Raw genomic sequence first — 22,111 nt, 5'->3', positions numbered from 1 at the left:
ACAAGTGAGGTATCATTTTTATCGGGAGACTTGGGGAAACGCTGGGTGGAAGTAAAGTTGTAGCTCCTCTCAGATTCCAGAACTTTCTGCCACAGAAATGTGAGGAACATGTGTTTTTTTTAGCCAAATTTTGAGGTTTGCAAAGGATTCTGGGTAACAGAAACTGGTTCGAGCCCCGCAAGTCACCCCATCTTGGATTCCCCTAGGTCTCTAGTTTTCAGAAATGCACAGGTTTGGTAGGTTTCCCTAGGTGCCGGCTGAGCTAGAGGCCAAAATCTACAGGTAGGCACTTCGCAAAAATCACCTCTGTTTTCTTTCAAAAAATTGGATGTGTCCACGTTGCGCTTTGGGGCGTTTCTTGTCACGGGCGCTAGGCCTACACACACAAGTGAAGTATCATTTTTATCGGGAGACTTGGGGGAACGCTGGGTGGAAGGAAATTTGTGGCTCCTCTCAGATTCCAGAACTTTCTGCCACAGTAATGTGAGGAACATGTGTTTTTTTAGCCAAATTTTGTGGTTTGCAAAGGATTCTGGGTAACAGAACCTGGTCCGAGCCCCACAAGTCACCCCATCTTGGATTCCCCTAGGTCTCTAGTTTTCAGAATTGCACAGGTTTGGTAGGTTTCCCTAGGTGCCGGCTGAGCTAGAGGGCAAAATCTACAGGTAGGCACTTCCCAAAAATCACCTCTGTTTTCTTTCAAAAAATTGGATGTGTCCACGTTGCGCTTTGGGGCGTTTCCTGTCGCGGGCGCTAGGCCTACACACACAAGTGAGGTATCATTTTTATCGGGAGACTTGGGGGAACGCTGGGTGGAAGGAAATTTGTGGCTCCTCTCAGATTCCAGAACTTTCTGCCACAGTAATGTGAGGAACATGTGTTTTTTTAGCCAAATTTTGTGGTTTGCAAAGGATTCTGGGTAACAGAACCTGGTCCGAGCCCCACAAGTCACCCCATCTTGGATTCCCCTAGGTCTCTAGTTTTCAGAATTGCACAGGTTTGGTAGGTTTCCCTAGGTGCCGGCTGAGCTAGAGGCCATAATCTACAGGTAGGCACTTTGCAAAAAACACCTCTGTTTTCTTTCAAAAAAATGGATGTGTCCACGTTGCGCTTTGGGGCGTTTCCTGTCGCGGGCGCTAGGCCTACCCACACAAGTGAGGTATCATTTTTATCGGGAGACTTGGGGGAACGCTGGGTGGAAGGAAATTTGTGGCTCCTCTCAGATTCCAGAACTTACTGCCATGAGGAACATGTTTTTTTTAGCCAAATTTTGAGGTTTGCACAGGATTCTGGGTAACAGAACCTGGTCCGAGCCCCGCAAGTCACCCCATCTTGGATTCCCCTAGGTCTCTAGTTTTCAGAAATGCACAGGTTTGGTAGATTTCCCTAGGTGCCGGCTGAGCTAGAGGCCAAAATCTACAGGTAGGCACTTCTCAAAAATCACCTCTGTTTTCTTTCAAAAAATTGGATGTGTCCACGTTGGTCTTTGGGGCGTTTCCTGTCGCGGGCGCTAGGCCTACCCACACAAGTGAGGTATCATTTTTATCGGGAGACTTGGGGGAACACTGGTTGGAAGGAAATTTGTGGCTCCTCTCAGATTCCAGAACTTTCTGCCACAGTAATGTGAGGAACATGTGTTTTTTTAGCCAAATTTTGAGGTTTGCAAAGGATTCTGGGTAACAGAACCTGGTCCGAGCCCCACAAGTCACCCCATCTTGGATTCCCCTAGGTCTCTAGTTTTCAGAAATGCACAGGTTTGGTAGGTTTCCCTAGGTGCCGGCTGAGCTAGAGGCCATAATCTACAGGTAGGCACTTTGCAAAAAACACCTCTGTTTTCTTTAAAAAAAATGGATGTGTCCACGTTGCGCTTTGGGGCGTTTCCTGTCGCGGGCGCTAGGCCTACCCACACAAGTGAGGTATCATTTTTATCGGGAGACTTGGGGGAACGCTGGGTGGAAGGAAATTTGTGGCTCCTCTCAGATTCCAGAACTTACTGCCACAGAAATGTGAGGAACATGTTTTTTTTAGCCAAATTTTGAGGTTTGCAAAGGATTCTGGGTAACAGAACCTGGTCCGAGCCCCGCAAGTCACCCCATCTTGGATTCCCCTAGGTCTCTAGTTTTCAGAAATGCACAGGTTTGGTAGATTTCCCTAGGTGCCGGCTGAGCTAGAGGCCAAAATCTACAGGTAGGCACTTCGCAAAAATCACCTCTGTTTTCTTTCAAAAAATTGGATGTGTCCACGTTGCTCTTTGGGGCGTTTCCTGTCGCGGGCGCTAGGCCTACCCACACAAGTGAGGTATCATTTTTATCGGGAGACTTGGGGGAACACTGGTTGGAAGGAAATTTGTGGCTCCTCTCAGATTCCAGATCTTTCTGCCACAGTAATGTGAGGAACATGTGTTTTTTTAGCCAAATTTTGAGGTTTGCAAAGGATTCTGGGTAACAGAACCTGGTCCGAGCCCCGCAAGTCACCCCATCTTGGATTCCCCTAGGTCTCTAGTTTTCAGAAATGCACAGGTTTGGTAGGTTTCCCTAGGTGCCGGCTGAGCTAGAGGCCATAATCTACAGGTAGGCACTTTGCAAAAAACACCTCTGTTTTCTTTAAAAAAAATGGATGTGTCCACGTTGCGCTTTGGGGCGTTTCCTGTCGCGGGCGCTAGGCCTACCCACACAAGTGAGGTATCATTTTTATCGGGAGACTTGGGGGAACGCTGGGTGGAAGGAAATTTGTGGCTCCTCTCAGATTCCAGAACTTACTGCCACAGAAATGTGAGGAACATGTTTTTTTTAGCCAAATTTTGAGGTTTGCAAAGGATTCTGGGTAACAGAACCTGGTCCGAGCCCCGCAAGTCACCCCATCTTGGATTCCCCTAGGTCTCTAGTTTTCAGAAATGCACAGGTTTGGTAGATTTCCCTAGGTGCTGGCTGAGCTAGAGGCCAAAATCTACAGGTAGGCACTTCGCAAAAATCACCTCTGTTTTCTTTCAAAAAATTGGATGTGTCCACGTTGCTCTTTGGGGCGTTTCCTGTCGCGGGCGCTAGGCCTACCCACACAAGTGAGGTATCATTTTTATCGGGAGACTTGGGGGAACACTGGTTGGAAGGAAATTTGTGGCTCCTCTCAGATTCCAGAACTTTCTGCCACAGTAATGTGAGGAACATGTGTTTTTTTAGCCAAATTTTGAGGTTTGCAAAGGATTCTGGGTAACAGAACCTGGTCCGAGCCCCGCAAGTCACCCCATCTTGGATTCCCCTAGGTCTCTAGTTTTCAGAAATGCACAGGTTTGGTAGGTTTCCCTAGGTGCCGGCTGAGCTAGAGGCCAAAATCTACAGGTAGGCACTTCCCAAAAATCACCTCTGTTTTCTTTCAAAAAATTGGATGTGTCCACGTTGCGCTTTGGGGCGTTTCCTGTCGCGGGCGCTAGGCCTACACACACAAGTGAGGTATCATTTTTATCGGGAGACTTGGGGGAACGCTGGGTGGAAGGAAATTTGTGGCTCCTCTCAGATTCCAGAACTTTCTGCCACAGAAATGTGAGGAACATGTGTTTTTTTAGCCAAATTTTGAGGTTTGCAAAGGATTCTGGGTAACAGAACCTGGTCCGAGCCCCACAAGTCACCCCATCATGGATTCCCCTAGGTCTCTAGTTTTCAGAATTGCACAGGTTTGGTAGGTTTCCCTAGGTGCCGGCTGAGCTAGAGGCCATAATCTACAGGTAGACACTTTGCAAAAAACACCTCTGTTTTCTTTCAAAAAAATGGATGTGTCCACGTTGCGCTTTGGGGCGTTTCCTGTTGCGGGCGCTAGGCCTACCCACACAAGTGAGGTATCATTTTTATCGGGAGACTTGGGGGAACGCTGGGTGGAAGGAAATTTGTGGCTCCTCTCAGATTCCAGAACTTACTGCCACAGAAATGTGAGGAACATGTTTTTTTTAGCCAAATTTTGAGGTTTGCAAAGGATTCTGGGTAACAGAACCTGGTCCGAGCCCCGCAAGTCACCCCATCTTGGATTCCCCTAGGTCTCTAGTTTTCAGAAATGCACAGGTTTGGTAGATTTCCCTAGGTGCCGGCTGAGCTAGAGGCCAAAATCTACAGGTAGGCACTTTGCAAAAATCACCTCTGTTTTCTTTCAAAAAATTGGATGTGTCCACGTTGCGCTTTGGGGCGTTTCATGTCGCGGGCGCTAGGCCTACCCACACAAGTGAGGTATCATTTTTATCGGGAGACTTGGGGAAACGCTGGGTGGAAGTAAAGTTGTAGCTCCTCTCAGATTCCAGAACTTTCTGCCACAGAAATGTGAGGAACATGTGTTTTTTTTAGCCAAATTTTGAGGTTTGCAAAGGATTCTGGGTAACAGAAACTGGTTCGAGCCCCGCAAGTCACCCCATCTTGGATTCCCCTAGGTCTCTAGTTTTCAGAAATGCACAGGTTTGGTAGGTTTCCCTAGGTGCCGGCTGAGCTAGAGGCCAAAATCTACAGGTAGGCACTTCGCAAAAATCACCTCTGTTTTCTTTCAAAAAATTGGATGTGTCCACGTTGCGCTTTGGGGCGTTTCTTGTCACGGGCGCTAGGCCTACACACACAAGTGAAGTATCATTTTTATCGGGAGACTTGGGGGAACGCTGGGTGGAAGGAAATTTGTGGCTCCTCTCAGATTCCAGAACTTTCTGCCACAGAAATGTGAGGAACATGTGTTTTTTTAGCCACATTTTGAGGTTTGCAAAGGATTCTGGGTAACAGAACCTGGTCCGAGCCCCACAAGTCACCCTATCTTGGATTCCCCTAGGTCTCTAGTTTTCAGAATTGCACAGGTTTGGTAGGTTTCCCTAGGTGCCGGCTGTGCTAGAGGCCATAATCTACAGGTAGGCACTTTGCAAAAAACACCTCTGTTTTCTTTAAAATAATTGGTTGTTTCCACGTTGCGCTTTGGGGCGTTTCCTGTCGCGGGCGCTAGACCTACCCACACAAGTGAGGTATCATTTTTATCGGGAGACATGGGGGAACGCTGGGTGGAAGGAAATTTGTGGCTCCTCTCAGATTCCAGAACTTTCTGCCACAGAAATGTGAGGAACATGTGTTTTTTTAGCCAAATGTTGAGGTTTGCAAAGGATTCTGGGTAACAGAACCTGGTCCGAGCCCCGCAAGTCACCCCATCTTGGATTCCCCTAGGTCTCTAGTTTTCAGAAATGCACAGGTTTGGTAGATTTCCCTAGGTGCCGGCTGAGCTAGAGACCAAAATCTACAGGTAGGCACTTCGTAAAAATCACCTCTGTTTTCTTTCAAAAAATTGGATGTGTCCACGTTGCGCTTTGGGGCGTTTCCTGTCGAGTGCGCTAGGCCTACACACACAAGTGAGGTATCATTTTTATCGGGAAACTTGGGGGAACGCTGGGTGGAAGGAAATTTGTGGCTCCTCTCAGATTCCAGAACTTTCTGCCACAGGAATGTGAGGAACATGTGTTTTTTTTAGCCAAATTATGAGGTTTGCCAAGGATTCTGGGTAACAGAACCTGGTCCGAGCCCCGCAAGTCACCCCATCTTGGATTCCCCTAGGTCTCTAGTTTTCAGAAATGCACAGGTTTGGTAGGTTTCCCTAGGTGCCGGCTGAGCTAGAGGCCAAAATCTACAGGTAGGCACATTGCAAAAATCACCTCTGTTTTCTTTCAAAAAATTGGATGTGTCCACGTTGCGCTTTGGGGCGTTTCCTGTCGCGGGCGCTAGGCCTACCCACACAAGTGAGGTATCATTTTTATCGGGAGACTTGGGGGAACGCTGGGTGGAAGTAAATTTGTAGCTCCTCTCAGATTCCAGAACTTTCTGCCACAGAAATGTGAGGAACATGTGTTTTTTTTAGCCAAATTTTGAGGTTTGCAAAGGATTCTGGGTAACAGAAACTGGTTCGAGCCCCGCAAGTCACCCCATTTTGGATTCCCCTAGGTCTCTAGTTTTCAGAAATGCACAGGTTTGGTAGGTTTCCCTAGGTGCCGGCTGAGCTAGAGGCCAAAATCTACAGGTAGGCACTTCGCAAAAATCACCTCTGTTTTCTTTAAAAAAATTGGATGTGTCCACGTTGCGCTTTGGGGCGTTTCATGTCGCGGGCACTAGGCCTACCCACACAAGTGAGATATCATTTTTATCGGGAGACTTGGGGGAACGCTGGGTGGAAGTAAATTTGTGGCTCCTCTCAGATTCCAGAACTTTCTGCCACAGAAATGTGAGGAACATGTGTTTTTTTTAGCCAAATTTTGAGGTTTGCAAAGGATTCTGGGTAACAGAACCTGGTCCGAGCCCCGCAAGTCACCACATCTTGGAGTCCCCTAGGTCTCTAGTTTTCAGAAATGCACAGGTTTGGTAGGTTTTCCTAGGTGCCGGCTGAGCTAGAGGCCAAAATCTACAGGTAGGCACTTTGCAAAAATCACCTCTGTTTTCTTTAAAAAAATTGGATGTGTCCACGTTGCGCTTTGGGGCGTTTCCTGTCGCGGGCGCTAGGCCTACACACACAAGTGAGGTATCATTTTTATCGGGAGACTTGGGGGAACGCTGGGTGGAAGGAAATTTGTGGCTCCTCTCAGATTCCAGAACTTTCGGCCACAGAAATGTGAGGAACATGTGTTTTTTTAGCCAAATTTTGAGGTTTGCAAAGGATTCTGGGTAACAGAACCTGGTCCGAGCCCCACAAGTCACCCCATCTTGGAATCCCCTAGGTCTCTAGTTTTCAGAATTGCACAGGTTTGGTAGGTTTCCCTAGCTGCCGGCTGAGCTAGAGGCCATAATCTACAGGTAGGCACTTTGCAAAAAACACCTCTGTTTTCTTTAAAATAATTGGATGTGTCCACGTTGCGCTTTGGGGCGTTTCCTGTCGCGGGCGCTAGGCCTACCCACACAAGTGAGGTATCATTTTTATCGGGAGACATGGGGGAACGCTGGGTGGAAGGAAATTTGTGGCTCCTCTCAGATTCCAGAACTTTCTGCCACAGAAATGTGAGGAACATGTGTTTTTTTAGCCAAATTTTGAGGTTTGCCAAGGATTCTGGGTAACAGAACCTGGTCCGAGCCCCGCAAGTCACCCCATCTTGGATTCCCCTAGGTCTCTAGTTTTCAGAAATGCACAGGTTTGGTAGGTTTCCCTAGGTGCCGGCTGAGCTAGAGGCCAAAATCTACAGGTAGGCACATTGCAAAAATCACCTCTGTTTTCTTTCAAAAAATTGGATGTGTCCACGTTGCGCTTTGGGGCGTTTCCTGTCGCGGGCGCTAGGCCTACCCACACAAGTGAGGTATCATTTTTATCGGGAGACTTGGGGGAACGCTGGGTGGAAGTAAATTTGTAGCTCCTCTCAGATTCCAGAACTTTCTGCCACAGAAATGTGAGGAACATGTGTTTTTTTTAGCCAAATTTTGAGGTTTGCAAAGGATTCTGGGTAACAGAAACTGGTTCGAGCCCCGCAAGTCACCCCATTTTGGATTCCCCTAGGTCTCTAGTTTTCAGAAATGCACAGGTTTGGTAGGTTTCCCTAGGTGCCGGCTGAGCTAGAGGCCAAAATCTACAGGTAGGCACTTCGCAAAAATCACCTCTGTTTTCTTTAAAAAAATTGGATGTGTCCACGTTGCGCTTTGGGGCGTTTCATGTCGCGGGCACTAGGCCTACCCACACAAGTGAGATATCATTTTTATCGGGAGACTTGGGGGAACGCTGGGTGGAAGTAAATTTGTGGCTCCTCTCAGATTCCAGAACTTTCTGCCACAGAAATGTGAGGAACATGTGTTTTTTTTAGCCAAATTTTGAGGTTTGCAAAGGATTCTGGGTAACAGAACCTGGTCCGAGCCCCGCAAGTCACCACATCTTGGAGTCCCCTAGGTCTCTAGTTTTCAGAAATGCACAGGTTTGGTAGGTTTCCCTAGGTGCCGGCTGAGCTAGAGGCCAAAATCTACAGGTAGGCACTTTGCAAAAATCACCTCTGTTTTCTTTAAAAAAATTGGATGTGTCCACGTTGCGCTTTGGGGCGTTTCCTGTCGCGGGCGCTAGGCCTACACACACAAGTGAGGTATCATTTTTATCGGGAGACTTGGGGGAACGCTGGGTGGAAGGAAATTTGTGGCTCCTCTCAGATTCCAGAACTTTCGGCCACAGAAATGTGAGGAACATGTGTTTTTTTAGCCAAATTTTGAGGTTTGCAAAGGATTCTGGGTAACAGAACCTGGTCCGAGCCCCACAAGTCACCCCATCTTGGAATCCCCTAGGTCTCTAGTTTTCAGAATTGCACAGGTTTGGTAGGTTTCCCTAGCTGCCGGCTGAGCTAGAGGCCATAATCTACAGGTAGGCACTTTGCAAAAAACACCTCTGTTTTCTTTAAAATAATTGGATGTGTCCACGTTGCGCTTTGGGGCGTTTCCTGTCGCGGGCGCTAGGCCTACCCACACAAGTGAGGTATCATTTTTATCGGGAGACATGGGGGAACGCTGGGTGGAAGGAAATTTGTGGCTCCTCTCAGATTCCAGAACTTTCTGCCACAGAAATGTGAGGAACATGTGTTTTTTTAGCCAAATTTTGAGGTTTGCAAAGGATTCTGGGTAACAGTACCTGGTCCGAGCCCCGCAAGTCACCCCATCTTGGATTCCCCTAGGTCTCTAGTTTTCAGAAATGCACAGGTTTGGTAGATTTCCCTAGGTGCCGGCTGAGCTAGAGGCCAAAATCTACAGGTAGGCACTTCGTAAAAATCACCTCTGTTTTCTTTCAAAAAATTGGATGTGTCCACGTTGCGCTTTGGGGCGTTTCCTGTCGCGTGCGCTAGGCCTACACACACAAGTGAGGTATCATTTTTATCGGGAAACTTGGGGGAACGCTGGGTGGAAGGAAATTTGTGGCTCCTCTCAGATTCCAGAACTTTCTGCCACAGAAATGTGAGGAACATGTGTTTTTTTAGCCAAATTATGAGGTTTGCAAAGGATTCTGGGTAACAGAACCTGGTCCGAGCCCCGCAAGTCACCCCATCTTGGATTCCCCTAGGTCTCTAGTTTTCAGAAATGCACAGGTTTGGTAGGTTTCCCTAGGTGCCGGCTGAGCTAGAGACCAAAATCTACAGGTAGGCACTTCGTAAAAATCACCTCTGTTTTCTTTAAAAAAATTGGATGTGTCCACGTTGCGCTTTGGGGCGTTTCCTGTCGCGTGCGCTAGGCCTACACACACAAGTGAGGTATCATTTTTATCGGGAAACTTGGGGGAACGCTGGGTGGAAGGAAATTTGTGGCTCCTCTCAGATTCCAGAACTTTCTGCCACAGGAATGTGAGGAACATGTGTTTTTTTTAGCCTAATTATGAGGTTTGCAAAGGATTCTGGGTAACAGAACCTGGTCCGAGCCCCGCAAGTCACCCCATCTTGGATTCCCCTAGGTCTCTAGTTTTCAGAAATGCACAGGTTTGGTAGGTTTCCCTAGGTGCCGGCTGAGCTAGAGGCCAAAATCTACAAGTAGGCACTTTGCAAAAATCACCTCTGTTTTCTTTCAAAAAATTGGATGTGTCCACGTTGCGCTTTGGGGCGTTTCCTGTCGCGGGCGCTAGACCTACCCACACAAGTGAGGTATCATTTTTATCGGGAGACTTGGGGGAACGCTGGGTGGAAGTAAATTTGTAGCTCCTCTCAGATTCCAGAACTTTCTGCCACAGAAATGTGAGGAACATGTGTTTTTTTTAGCCAAATTTTGAGGTTTGCAAAGGATTCTGGGTAACAGAAACTGGTTCGAGCCCCGCAAGTCACCCCATCTTGGATTCCCCTAGGTCTCTAGTTTTCAGAAATGCACAGGTTTGGTAGGTTTCCCTAGGTGCCGGCTGAGCTAGAGGCCAAAATCTACAGGTAGGCACTTCGCAAAAATCACCTCTGTTTTCTTTCAAAAAATTGGATGTGTCCACGTTGCGCTTTGGGGCGTTTCATGTCGCGGGCACTAGGCCTACCCACACAAGTGAGATATCATTTTTATCGGGAGACTTGGGGGAACGCTGGGTGGATGTAAAGTTGTGGCTCCTCTCAGATTCCAGAACTTTCTGCCACAGAAATGTGAGGAACATGTGTTTTTTTTAGCCAAATTTTGAGGTTTGCAAAGGATTCTGGGTAACAGAACCTGGTCCGAGCCCCGCAAGTCACCACATCTTGGAGTCCCCTAGGTCTCTAGTTTTCACAAATGCACAGGTTTGGTAGGTTTCCCTAGGTGCCGGCTGAGCTAGAGGCCAAAATCTACAGGTAGGCACTTTGCAAAAATCACCTCTGTTTTCTTTAAAAAAATTGGATGTGTCCACGTTGCTCTTTGGGGCGTTTCCTGTCGCGGGCGCTAGGCCTACCCACACAAGTGAGGTATCATTTTTATCGGGAGACTTGGGGGAACGCTGGGTGGAAGGAAATTTGTGGCTCCTCTCAGATTCCAGAACTTTCTGCCACAGTAATGTGAGGAACGTGTGTTTTTTTAGCCAGATTTTGAGGTTTGCAAAGGATTCTGGGTAACAGAACCTGGTCCGAGACCCGCAAGTCACCCCATCTTGGATTCCCCTAGGTCTCTAGTTTTCAGAAATGCACAGGTTTGGTAGGTTTCCCTAGGTGCCGGCTGAGCTAGAGGCCAAAATCTACAGGTAGGCACTTCGCAAAAATCACCTCTGTTTTCTTTAAAAAAATTGGATGTGTCCACGTTGCGCTTTGGGGCGTTTCCTGTCGCGGGCGCTAGGCCTACACACACAAGTGAGGTATCATTTTTATCGGGAGACTTGGGGGAACGCTGGGTGGAAGGAAATTTGTGGCTCCTCTCAGATTCCAGAACTTTCTGCCACAGAAATGTGAGGAACATGTGTTTTTTTAGCCACATTTTGAGGTTTGCAAAGGATTCTGGGTAACAGAACCTGGTCCGAGCCCCACAAGTCACCCCATCTTGGATTCCCCTAGGTCTCTAGTTTTCAGAATTGCACAGGTTTGGTAGGTTTCCCTAGGTGCCGGCTGAGCTAGAGGCCATAATCTACAGGTAGGCACTTCGCAAAAATCACCTCTGTTTTCTTTCAAAAAATTGGATGTGTCCACGTTGCGCTTTGGGGCGTTTCCTGTCGCGGGCGCTAGGCCTACACACACAAGTGAGGTATCATTTTTATCGGGAAACTTGGGGGAACGCTGGGTGGAAGGAAATTTGTGGCTCCTCTCAGATTCCAGAACTTTCTGCCACAGAAATGTGAGGAACATGTGTTTTTTTAGCCAAATTATGAGGTTTGCAAAGGATTCTGGGTAACAGAACCTGGTCCGAGCCCCGCAAGTCACCCCATCTTGGATTCCCCTAGGTCTCTAGTTTTCAGAAATGCACAGGTTTGGTAGGTTTCCCTAGGTGCCGGCTGAGCTAGAGACCAAAATCTACAGGTAGGCACTTCGTAAAAATCACCTCTGTTTTCTTTCAAAAAATTGGATGTGTCCACGTTGCGCTTTGGGGCGTTTCCTGTCGCGTGCGCTAGGCCTACACACACAAGTGAGGTATCATTTTTATCGGGAAACTTGGGGGAACGCTGGGTGGAAGGAAATTTGTGGCTCCTCTCAGATTCCAGAACTTTCTGCCACAGGAATGTGAGGAACATGTGTTTTTTTTAGCCAAATTATGAGGTTTGCAAAGGATTCTGGGTAACAGAACCTGGTCCGAGCCCCGCAAGTCACCCCATCTTGGATTCCCCTAGGTCTCTAGTTTTCAGAAATGCACAGGTTTGGTAGGTTTCCCTAGGTGCCGGCTGAGCTAGAGGCCAAAATCTACAAGTAGGCACTTTGCAAAAATCACCTCTGTTTTCTTTCAAAAAATTGGATGTGTCCACGTTGCGCTTTGGGGCGTTTCCTGTCGCGGGCGCTAGACCTACCCACACAAGTGAGGTATCATTTTTATCGGGAGACTTGGGGGAACGCTGGGTGGAAGTAAATTTGTAGCTCCTCTCAGATTCCAGAACTTTCTGCCACAGAAATGTGAGGAACATGTGTTTTTTTTAGCCAAATTTTGAGGTTTGCAAAGGATTCTGGGTAACAGAAACTGGTTCGAGCCCCGCAAGTCACCCCATCTTGGATTCCCCTAGGTCTCTAGTTTTCAGAAATGCACAGGTTTGGTAGGTTTCCCTAGGTGCCGGCTGAGCTAGAGGCCAAAATCTACAGGTAGGCACTTCGCAAAAATCACCTCTGTTTTCTTTCAAAAAATTGGACGTGTCCACGTTGCGCTTTGGGGCGTTTCATGTCGCGGGCACTAGGCCTACCCACACAAGTGAGATATCATTTTTATCGGGAGACTTGGGGGAACGCTGGGTGGATGTAAAGTTGTGGCTCCTCTCAGATTCCAGAACTTTCTGCCACAGAAATGTGAGGAACATGTGTTTTTTTTAGCCAAATTTTGAGGTTTGCAAAGGATTCTGGGTAACAGAACCTGGTCCGAGCCCCGCAAGTCACCACATCTTGGAGTCCCCTAGGTCTCTAGTTTTCACAAATGCACAGGTTTGGTAGGTTTCCCTAGGTGCCGGCTGAGCTAGAGGCCAAAATCTACAGGTAGGCACTTTGCAAAAATCACCTCTGTTTTCTTTCAAAAAATTGGATGTGTCCACGTTGCTCTTTGGGGCGTTTCCTGTCGCGGGCGCTAGGCCTACCCACACAAGTGAGGTATCATTTTTATCGGGAGACTTGGGGGAACGCTGGGTGGAAGGAAATTTGTGGCTCCTCTCAGATTCCAGAACTTTCTGCCACAGTAATGTGAGGAACGTGTGTTTTTTTAGCCAGATTTTGAGGTTTGCAAAGGATTCTGGGTAACAGAACCTGGTCCGAGCCCCGCAAGTCACCCCATCTTGGATTCCCCTAGGTCTCTAGTTTTCAGAAATGCACAGGTTTGGTAGGTTTCCCTAGGTGCCGGCTGAGCTAGAGGCCAAAATCTACAGGTAGGCACTTCGCAAAAATCACCTCTGTTTTCTTTAAAAAAATTGGATGTGTCCACGTTGCGCTTTGGGGCGTTTCCTGTCGCGGGCGCTAGGCCTACACACACAAGTGAGGTATCATTTTTATCGGGAGACTTGGGGGAACGCTGGGTGGAAGGAAATTTGTGGCTCCTCTCAGATTCCAGAACTTTCTGCCACAGAAATGTGAGGAACATGTGTTTTTTTAGCCACATTTTGAGGTTTGCAAAGGATTCTGGGTAACAGAACCTGGTCCGAGCCCCAGAAGTCACCCCATCTTGGATTCCCCTAGGTCTCTAGTTTTCAGAATTGCACAGGTTTGGTAGGTTTCCCTAGGTGCCGGCTGAGCTAGAGGCCATAATCTACAGGTAGGCACTTCGCAAAAATCACCTCTGTTTTCTTTCAAAAAATTGGATGTGTCCACGTTGCGCTTTGGGGCGTTTCCTGTCGCGGGCGCTAGGCCTACACACACAAGTGAGGTATCATTTTTATCGGGAGACTTTGGGGGAACGCTGGGTGGAAGGAAATTTGTGGCTCGTCTCAGATTCCAGACCTTTCGGCCACAGAAATGTGAGGAACATGTGTTTTTTTAGCCAAATTTTGAGGTTTGCAAAGGATTCTGGGTAACAGAACCTGGTCCAAGCCCCACAAGTCACCCCATCTTGGATTCCCCTAGGTCTCTAGTTTTCAGAATTGCACAGGTTTGGTAGGTTTCCCTAGCTGCCGGCTGAGCTAGAGGCCATAATCTACAGGTAGGCACTTTGCAAAAAACACCTCTGTTTTCTTTAAAATAATTGGATGTGTCCACGTTGCTCTTTGGGGCGTTTCCTGTCGCGGGCGCTAGGCCTACCCACACAAGTGAGGTATCATTTTTATCGGGAGACATGGGGGAACGCTGGGTGGAAGGAAATTTGTGGCTCCTCTCAGATTCCAGAACTTTCTGCCACAGAAATGTGAGGAACATGTGTTTTTTTAGCCAAATTTTGAGGTTTGCAAAGGATTCTGGGTAACAGAACCTGGTCCGAGCCCCGCAAGTCACCCCATCTTGGATTCCCCTAGGTCTCTAGTTTTCAGAAATGCACAGGTTTGGTAGATTTCCCTAGGTGCCGGCTGAGCTAGAGGCCAAAATCTACAGGTAGGCACTTCGTAAAAATCACCTCTGTTTTCTTTCAAAAAATTGGATGTGTCCACGTTGCGCTTTGGGGCGTTTCCTGTCGCGTGCGCTAGGCCTACACACACAAGTGAGGTATCATTTTTATCGGGAAATTTGGGGGAACGCTGGGTGGAAGGAAATTTGTGGCTCCTCTCAGATTCCAGAACTTTCTGCCACAGAAATGTGAGGAACATGTGTTTTTTTAGCCAAATTATGAGGTTTGCAAAGGATTCTGGGTAACAAAACCTGGTCCGAGCCCCGCAAGTCACCCCATCTTGGATTCCCCTAGGTCTCTAGTTTTCAGAAATGCACAGGTTTGGTAGGTTTCCCTAGGTGCCGGCTGAGCTAGAGGCCAAAATCTACAGGTAGGCACTTTGCAAAAATCACCTCTGTTTTCTTTCAAAAAATTGGATGTGTCCACGTTGCGCTTTGGGGCGTTTCCTGTCGCGGGCGCTAGGCCTACCCACGCAAGTGAGGTATCATTTTTATCGGGAGACTTGGGGGAACGCTGGGTGGAAGTAAATTTGTAGCTCCTCTCAGATTCCAGAACTTTCTGCCACAGAAATGTGAGGAACATGTGTTTTTTTTAGCCAAATTTTGAGGTTTGCAAAGGATTCTGGGTAACAGAAACTGGTTCGAGCCCCGCAAGTCACCCCATCTTGGATTCCCCTAGGTCTCTAGTTTTCAGAAATGCACAGGTTTGGTAGGTTTCCCTAGGTGCCGGCTGAGCTAGAGGTCAAAATCTACAGGTAGGCACTTCGCAAAAATCACCTCTGTTTTCTTTCAAAAAATTGGATGTGTCCACGTTGCGCTTTGGGGCGTTTCCTGTCGCGGGCGCTAGGCCTACCCACACAAGTGAGGTATCATTTTTATCGGGAGACTTGGGGGAACGCTGGGTGGAAGGAAATTTGTGGCTCTTCTCAGATTCCAGAACTTTCTGCCACAGAAATGTGAGGAACATGTGTTTTTTTAGCCAAATTTTGAGGTTTGCAAAGGATTCTGGGTAACAGAACCTGGTCCGAGCCCCGCAAGTCACCCCATCTTGGATTCCCCTAGGTCTCTAGTTTTCAGAAATGCACAGGTTTGGTAATTTTCCCTAGGTGCCGGCTGAGCTACAGGCCAAAATCTACAGGTAGGCACTTCGCAAAAATCACCTCTGTTTTCTTTCAAAAAATTGGATGTGTCCACGTTGCGCTTTGGGGCGTTTCATGTTGCGGGCGCTAGGCCTACCCACACAAGTGAGATATAATTTTTATCGGGAGACTTGGGGGAACGCTGGGTGGAAGTAAATTTGTGGCTCCTCTCAGATTCCAGAACTTTCTGCCACAGAAATGTGAGGAACATGTGTTTTATTTAGCCAAATTTTGAGGTTTGCAAAGGATTCTGGGTAACAGAACCTGGTTCGAGCCCCGCAAGTCACCCCATCTTGGATTCCCCTAGGTCTCTAGTTTTCAGAAATGCACAGGTTTGGTAGGTTTCCCTAGGTGCCGGCTGAGCTAGAGGTCAAAATCTACAGGTAGGCACTTCGCAAAAATCACCTCTGTTTTCTTTCAAAAAATTGGATGTGTCCACGTTGCACTTTGGGGCGTTTCCTGTTGCGGGCGCTAGGCCTACCCACACAAGTGAGGTATCATTTTTATCGGAAGACTTGGGGGAATGCTGGGTGGAAAGAAATTTGTGGCTCTTCTCAGATTCCAGAACTTTCTGCCACAGAAATGTGAGGAACATGTGTTTTTTTAGCCAAATTTTGAGGTTTGCAAAGGATTCTGGGTAACAGAACCTGGTCCGAGCCCCGCAAGTCACCCCATCTTGGATTCCCCTAGGTCTCTAGTTTTCAGAAATGCACAGGTTTGGTAATTTTCCCTAGGTGCCGGCTGAGCTAGAGGCCAAAATCTACAGGTAGGCACTTCGCAAAAATCACCTCTGTTTTCTTTCAAAAAATTGGATGTGTCCACGTTGCGCTTTGGGGCGTTTCCTGTCGCGGGCGCTAGGCCTACCCACACAAGTGAGGTATCATTTTTATCGGGAGACTTGGGGGAACACTGGGTGGAAGGAAATTTGTGGCTCCTCTCAGATTCCAGAACTTTCTGCCACAGAAATGTGAGGAACGTGTGTTTTTTTAGCCAAATTTTGAGGTTTGCAAAGGATTCTGGGTAACAGAACCTGGCCCGAGCCCCAGAAGTCACCCCATCTTGGATTCCCCTAGGTCTCTAGTTTTCAGAAATGCACAGGTTTGGTAGGTTTCCCTAGGTGCCGGCTGAGCTAGAGGCCATAATCTACAGGTAGGCACTTTGCAAAAAACACCTCTGTTTTCTTTCAAAAAAATGGGATGTGTCCACGTCGCGTTTTGGGGCGATTCCTGTCGCGGGCGCTAGGCCTACCCACACAAGTGAGGTATCATTTTTATCGGGAGACTTGGGGGAACATAGATTAGCAAAACAAGTGTTATTGCCCCTTGTCTTTCTCTATATTTTTTCCTTCCAAAATAGGAGAGTGTGTAAAAAAGACATCTATTTGAGAAATGCCCTGTAATTCACATGCTAGTATGGTCACCCCGGAATTCAGAGATGTGCAAATAACCACTGCTCCTCAACACCTTATCTTGTGCCCTTTTTGGAAATACAAACGTTTTCTTGATAGCAATTTTTTACTCTTTATATTTCAGCAAATGAATTGCTGTATACCCGGTATAGAATGAAAACGCACTGCAGGGTGCAGCTCATTTATTGGCTCTGGGTTCCTCGGGTTCTTGATGAACCTACAAGCCCTATATATCCCTGCAACCAGAGGAGTCCAGAAGACGTAACGGTATATTGCTTTCGATAATCTGACATTGCAGGGGAAAGTAACAGAGTAAAACGTAGAGAAAATTTGATGTTTTTTTCACCTCAATTTCAATATTTTTCTTTTTCAGTTGTTATTTTCTGTAGGAAACACTTGTAGGATCTACACAAATGACCCCTTGCTGAATTCAGAATTTTGTCTACTTTTCAGAAATGTTTAGGTTTCTGTGATCCAGCATTGGTTTCATGCCCATTTCTGTCACTGACTGGAAGGAGGCTGAAAGCACTAAAAATTGCAAAAATGGGGTATGTCCCAGTAAAATGCCAAAATTGTGTTGAAAAATTGGGTTTTCTGATTCAAGTCTGCCTGTTCCTGAAAGCTGGGAAGCTGTTGAGTTTAGCACCGCAAACCCTTTGTTGATGCCATTTTCAGGGGAAAAACCACAAGCCTTCTTCTGCAGCCACTTTTTCCAATTTTTTTTAAAAAACGAAATGTTCACTGTATTTTGGCTAATTTCTTGGCCTCCTTCAGGGGAACCCACAAAGTCTGGGTACCTCTAGAATCCCTAGGATGTTGGAAAAAAAGGACGCAAATTTGGCTTGGTTAGCTTATGTGGACAAAAAGTTATGAGGGCCTAACGCGAACTGCCCCAAACAGGCCAAAAAACGCCTGGCACAGGAGGGGGAAAAGGCCTGGCAGCGAAGGGGTTAAATAGGAGTCCAATGTGTCTGCCTTAGTTGTGTAATGATTTGCCAGTTTGTCTAGGAATTCTTGAGTAATGGCATGAGCTCCTTCCATGCATTTAGGTTTCTGAAATTCGTTATAAAATTTATATAAAATTCTTTATTAGCAGATTTAGCATTCTGAATTCTGTCTGAGTAGTACCTTTTTTTAGCTTTTTTGATTGATGATTTGTATAATCTGTTAAGTTTGTCTAAGTGAAGTATGTCTTGAATGTTGTTTGTTTTGTTGCAGCCTTCGGATTTGTTGTTTTATCATTTTTAGTTCTGTATTTCTCCAAGGTGTTGGTCTTCTTTTGTCCTGTTTATTTTTTGAGTGGTATTAGGTTATCAAAAGCTTCCTGTAGCCACTCATAAAGTTTTGGAACATAATTTATTGTGTCTAGATCTGTGTTTACTGTTAGTTTTGTTTCTAAGTCTTCAAAATTGAGTTTGTTCCATGGTCGATAGATGTATGTATGTAAGGTGGTATGTGGTGTTTTATGTTGGAAAGTTACCAGATGGTGGTCTGGCCATGTGACTGCTGTGATGCTTTGAATGGTAACTAGTGTAGTTCTGGGTTTGAAAAATGACATCTAGGATGTGTCGAGCGATGTGTGTGGAACTGTGTACAATCTGATGTAGGTTCAATATGGCTAGGCCAGTGGAGATACTTTTCAGATGTGGCATATTGGGTTTGTCAAACAAAATGTTTAGGTCCCCAAGAATGCAGAGGTTGGAGTATTATGTTATATGGTTTGACACCCAAAAGTGTGTCTGTGAATGTTGGATTGTTAGGGGGAGATCTGTAAAGGAGGAGAAAGTTACTGGATGAAGTTGGTGTTGGGTTGCATCTGGTGATGAGGGCCTCACAACCTTGTATGGAAATACTTTCTGTTCTGATGAGATTTATTGCTTGTTTTAAAATAATAGCAAGTGCACCTCCTCTTTTGCCTATATGGTTTTGTGTGATAGCTTGATAGCCTAGAGGAATGGCTTCATACAACACTGTGGCCATGTCATCTTCCAATCATGATTCTGTTATGACTAGTAAGTCAGGTTATGTGTCAGGGAGCAGGTCGAAGATGTGGTGCTTGTTTTTTTAGAGTAATTGAGAATTTATGAGAAGACAGTTTAGAAAATGTGTTTTGGTGGTGGCATCATTTTGTTTTGGAGAAGGGTGGGTAGTATTTTTTGAGCTTGTAACAGGTGTGTTATTAGTTGTGATAACTGTATGAGGGTCACAATAGTGTTGTTTTTCTGTATTGTGTTGTTTTTCTTTATTGTGTTCCCCGTCCAGCAGGCTTAGGAGGCATTTTGTTGGGTCTGCATGTGTTGGCGGTGGGCTTGGTGGCTGAGAGTGACATGATGAGTTTATGTAGTTCAATTTTTTTCAGTTATTTTCTTTTTTGGTGGATGCTAATTAGTGCTTATGTTTTCATTTTAAATATTTACACTTGTTGGATTGTTGTAATATTAATATATTTTAAATGTTACATATATTTTATTTATTTTATAATATATGTTGTAAGATTTATGTTCTTGTAATAAAAATGTGTGATTTTCTTATGTGTTTGTTTCAAATAGTATAGGTATTATGGATAGGTATGATTATATATGTGAATAATTTAATGCTTGAAGTTTTAATGTATTTTCTGTGTGCTTTATTTGTTATTTTTATATTTATTTTTTTATAAATGAGAGTTTGATTTTAAATATTTTTTTCTTTATTTTTGCAACACTATTGTAGCCGCTGTTGTGTGTTTTGATATTTTTGATATTGTCTATACATTTAAATTGTAGACAATATTTTGTGTTTCAATATTTGTATGTTTGAAATTGTTAAATGTAGATATTTTTGATGGCGATCTTTTTGTCCTCAATTTTTTTTGTTAATTATAGTATGGTAATATATTTGCAATCAATATTATTTTGATTATATTTTGTTCAATCGTTATAGTTTTACACAAAATTCCTTCTTGGAACTTAAAAAAGGAATACTTGACAGAGGTACACTCCTAGTCAGGTGTGACCTGTAGCGCGTAGAATAGTACTTGTTAACTCTTCATGTGACCTTGTCACAATCTTTACCTCCTCTGTGGTCTTTATATTGGCTCTTTGAGAGGCCCCAGGAGAAGAAAGTCAGCAATGCTGTAGCTCATACAGCAGTGATTCGGCAAAGGGTGCAGTCAACAGCAGGCATGACTCAGCAACAGGGCAAATGGGTATACCCAGGATGTGATGGACATCCCTCAGCTGCAACGCTGTGGCAGAGGGTAGCTCTGAGTGACTAAAGAGAGACTACAAGGGGAAGCGATCCACTGATAGGCAGCTGATATGCTGCAGAAACGCCATGAGAAAAGGAAAAGCTGAGAGGAGGAGACTGCAGAACCAGTGACAATGATGTTGTGATATTAAGAGCTCTGGACTCTGGGTGCTGCAGCAAGTAGACATGGGGTACACATGTGAACAACACATGACAGTGATGCAACATATTCATCGCAGAGGAATAGGACCCCTGAAATGGCAACTGTTGTGGGCCCCCTAGGTTATATAGGGTTATAGGCGACCACGGTAACCAAAATGTGGGTGCTTTTGGAGGCATGCGAGCTTGGCAAATCACATTCCAAGCTCAGTTTGAAATTTAAAGCCTGGTTCGCCTATAATTTTCACCTAATTGTCATAACTCCTCCCCTCCCCCGCCCCTAACACCAGAGTAACGCAAATTATATTTTGGGAACAATTTGTGCAGAGTTCTCAAACACTGTTTTTCAAAATAAGCTTCCTAAGTTTCTTATATTAAAGTAGGGGACGCCCATCATTACAATAACCTTGAAGCGCATTGTCGCTATCTCAACAGTGTATACAGATACAAGAGAGTGGCCATAAAATTACAATACTGCACACTTTGATTCATGCCACTAATGCAGTGGTTTTCAAACTTTTTAATGCTGCGCCCCCTCCAGTGGAAAAAAAATCATCGGGCCCACAATAATTCTATTAAGTTGGCAATATTTAAATATGCCTAGACTTAAACATTGCAGTTATGTTACCTTTTCAAAAAAGCAGTAAATTGTTATCTGCTTAAAACAAATCACTGTTATCTGCATAATTCTTCTTTTGGCCAGAGCCTGGCGTCCCCCCTGGGATCACTTGAGGCTCCCCTGTGGGGGCCCAGCCCCTAGTTTGAAGACCCCTGCTCTAATGGCAACACAAGTGTGTCCAAGGCGCACTAAAAGCAGTAGTGGCTCGCGGGCCGCGGAAGGGGCGGGCGGGGAGGAGGCACGGGGGGGACACCTAAAATTAACTTACATTTTAAAAAAACAACAACACTTACCTTTTTCGGTGCAGTCCTGTGCCGCTCTGCTCCTCTTCCTTTCTGGCTGCACAGGAACAGGCGCCCAGCCTGCCCTGCGTCCAATCCTGACGCTGCCCAAAGCAGCATCAGGATTGGCTTGGAGCGCCCTGGCTGGGCGCTCCCAGGCAGACTGGAAGCCTGTGCAGGCTCCGACAGCCTACAGCGCATGTGTTTGGCCGGCCCGAGACGGACGGTCAAACACACATGCGCTCTGAGGGGGAGTGCTGAGCACTCCCCCCAGTGCACGTCACCCCGTGGCCCCGCTCCCTTTTAAACAAAACAATAACAAACATAGGGCCTCAATACAACTTCGGCGGTCTTTTCATAAGACCGCCGAAGCTGCGGTGCCAGTATACCACCAGTGCTGGCGGTATATCTGGCTCCCTATTTTGACTTTTCTGCTGGACCAGCGGACGGTAACAGTGTTTCCGTCCGCTGGCCCAGCAGAAAAGTCACATCAACATTGCAGCTGGCTCGAAATAGAGTCGGCGGCAATGTTGATGTGCAGAGGGTGCAGCAGCACCTGTCGCGCATTTTACTGCCTGAAATTCAGGCAGTGAAATGCGCGATGGGGCTGTGCCTGGGGGCCCCTGCACTGCCCATGCCATGTGCATGGGCAGTGCAGGGGCCCCCAGGGGCACCCCGCGTCCCCCTTACCACCAGCCTTTCCATGGCAGTGTTTACCGCCGTGGACAGGCTGGCGGTTGGGGACTCATAATCCCCAGGGCAGAGTGCTTGCACTGCTGCCCTGGGGATTATGACCGCCTGGCGGTATAGTGGAGGGGCCGGCGGTATGGCCGTGGCTAATGCCCCACGGTCATAATAGCTGGCGGAACACCGCCAGTCTGTTGGCAGTGTTACCGCCAGCTTACCACCAGCCACCAGGGTCGTAATGAGGCCCTTAGTTTATTATCGTTTTGTTTAAAAGGGTTTGCAGCTGCCACTGCTGGCGGGGGACTGGCGCTCCTCTGCCCATACGGAGGAGCCGCCACTGCTAAAAAGTTCCCTTCATCCAATGTTTTCTCTGTCCACCAACACTTCCATCTTTACATCTATTCCTCCACCTTTTAACCACCTGGCTTCCTTTTACTCTTACTTCCACCATGTCTTCCACCCCACCCATCTTCATTTTATGTCCTCCTCTCACTGTTCTTCCACTTC

This window comes from Pleurodeles waltl, chromosome 3_2 (genome assembly GCF_031143425.1).
Source record: "Pleurodeles waltl isolate 20211129_DDA chromosome 3_2, aPleWal1.hap1.20221129, whole genome shotgun sequence".
Classification (NCBI taxonomy): domain Eukaryota; kingdom Metazoa; phylum Chordata; class Amphibia; order Caudata; family Salamandridae; genus Pleurodeles; species Pleurodeles waltl.
The sequence above is the reverse complement of the archived record's forward strand: the minus strand, read 5'-3'. Positions refer to the sequence as shown.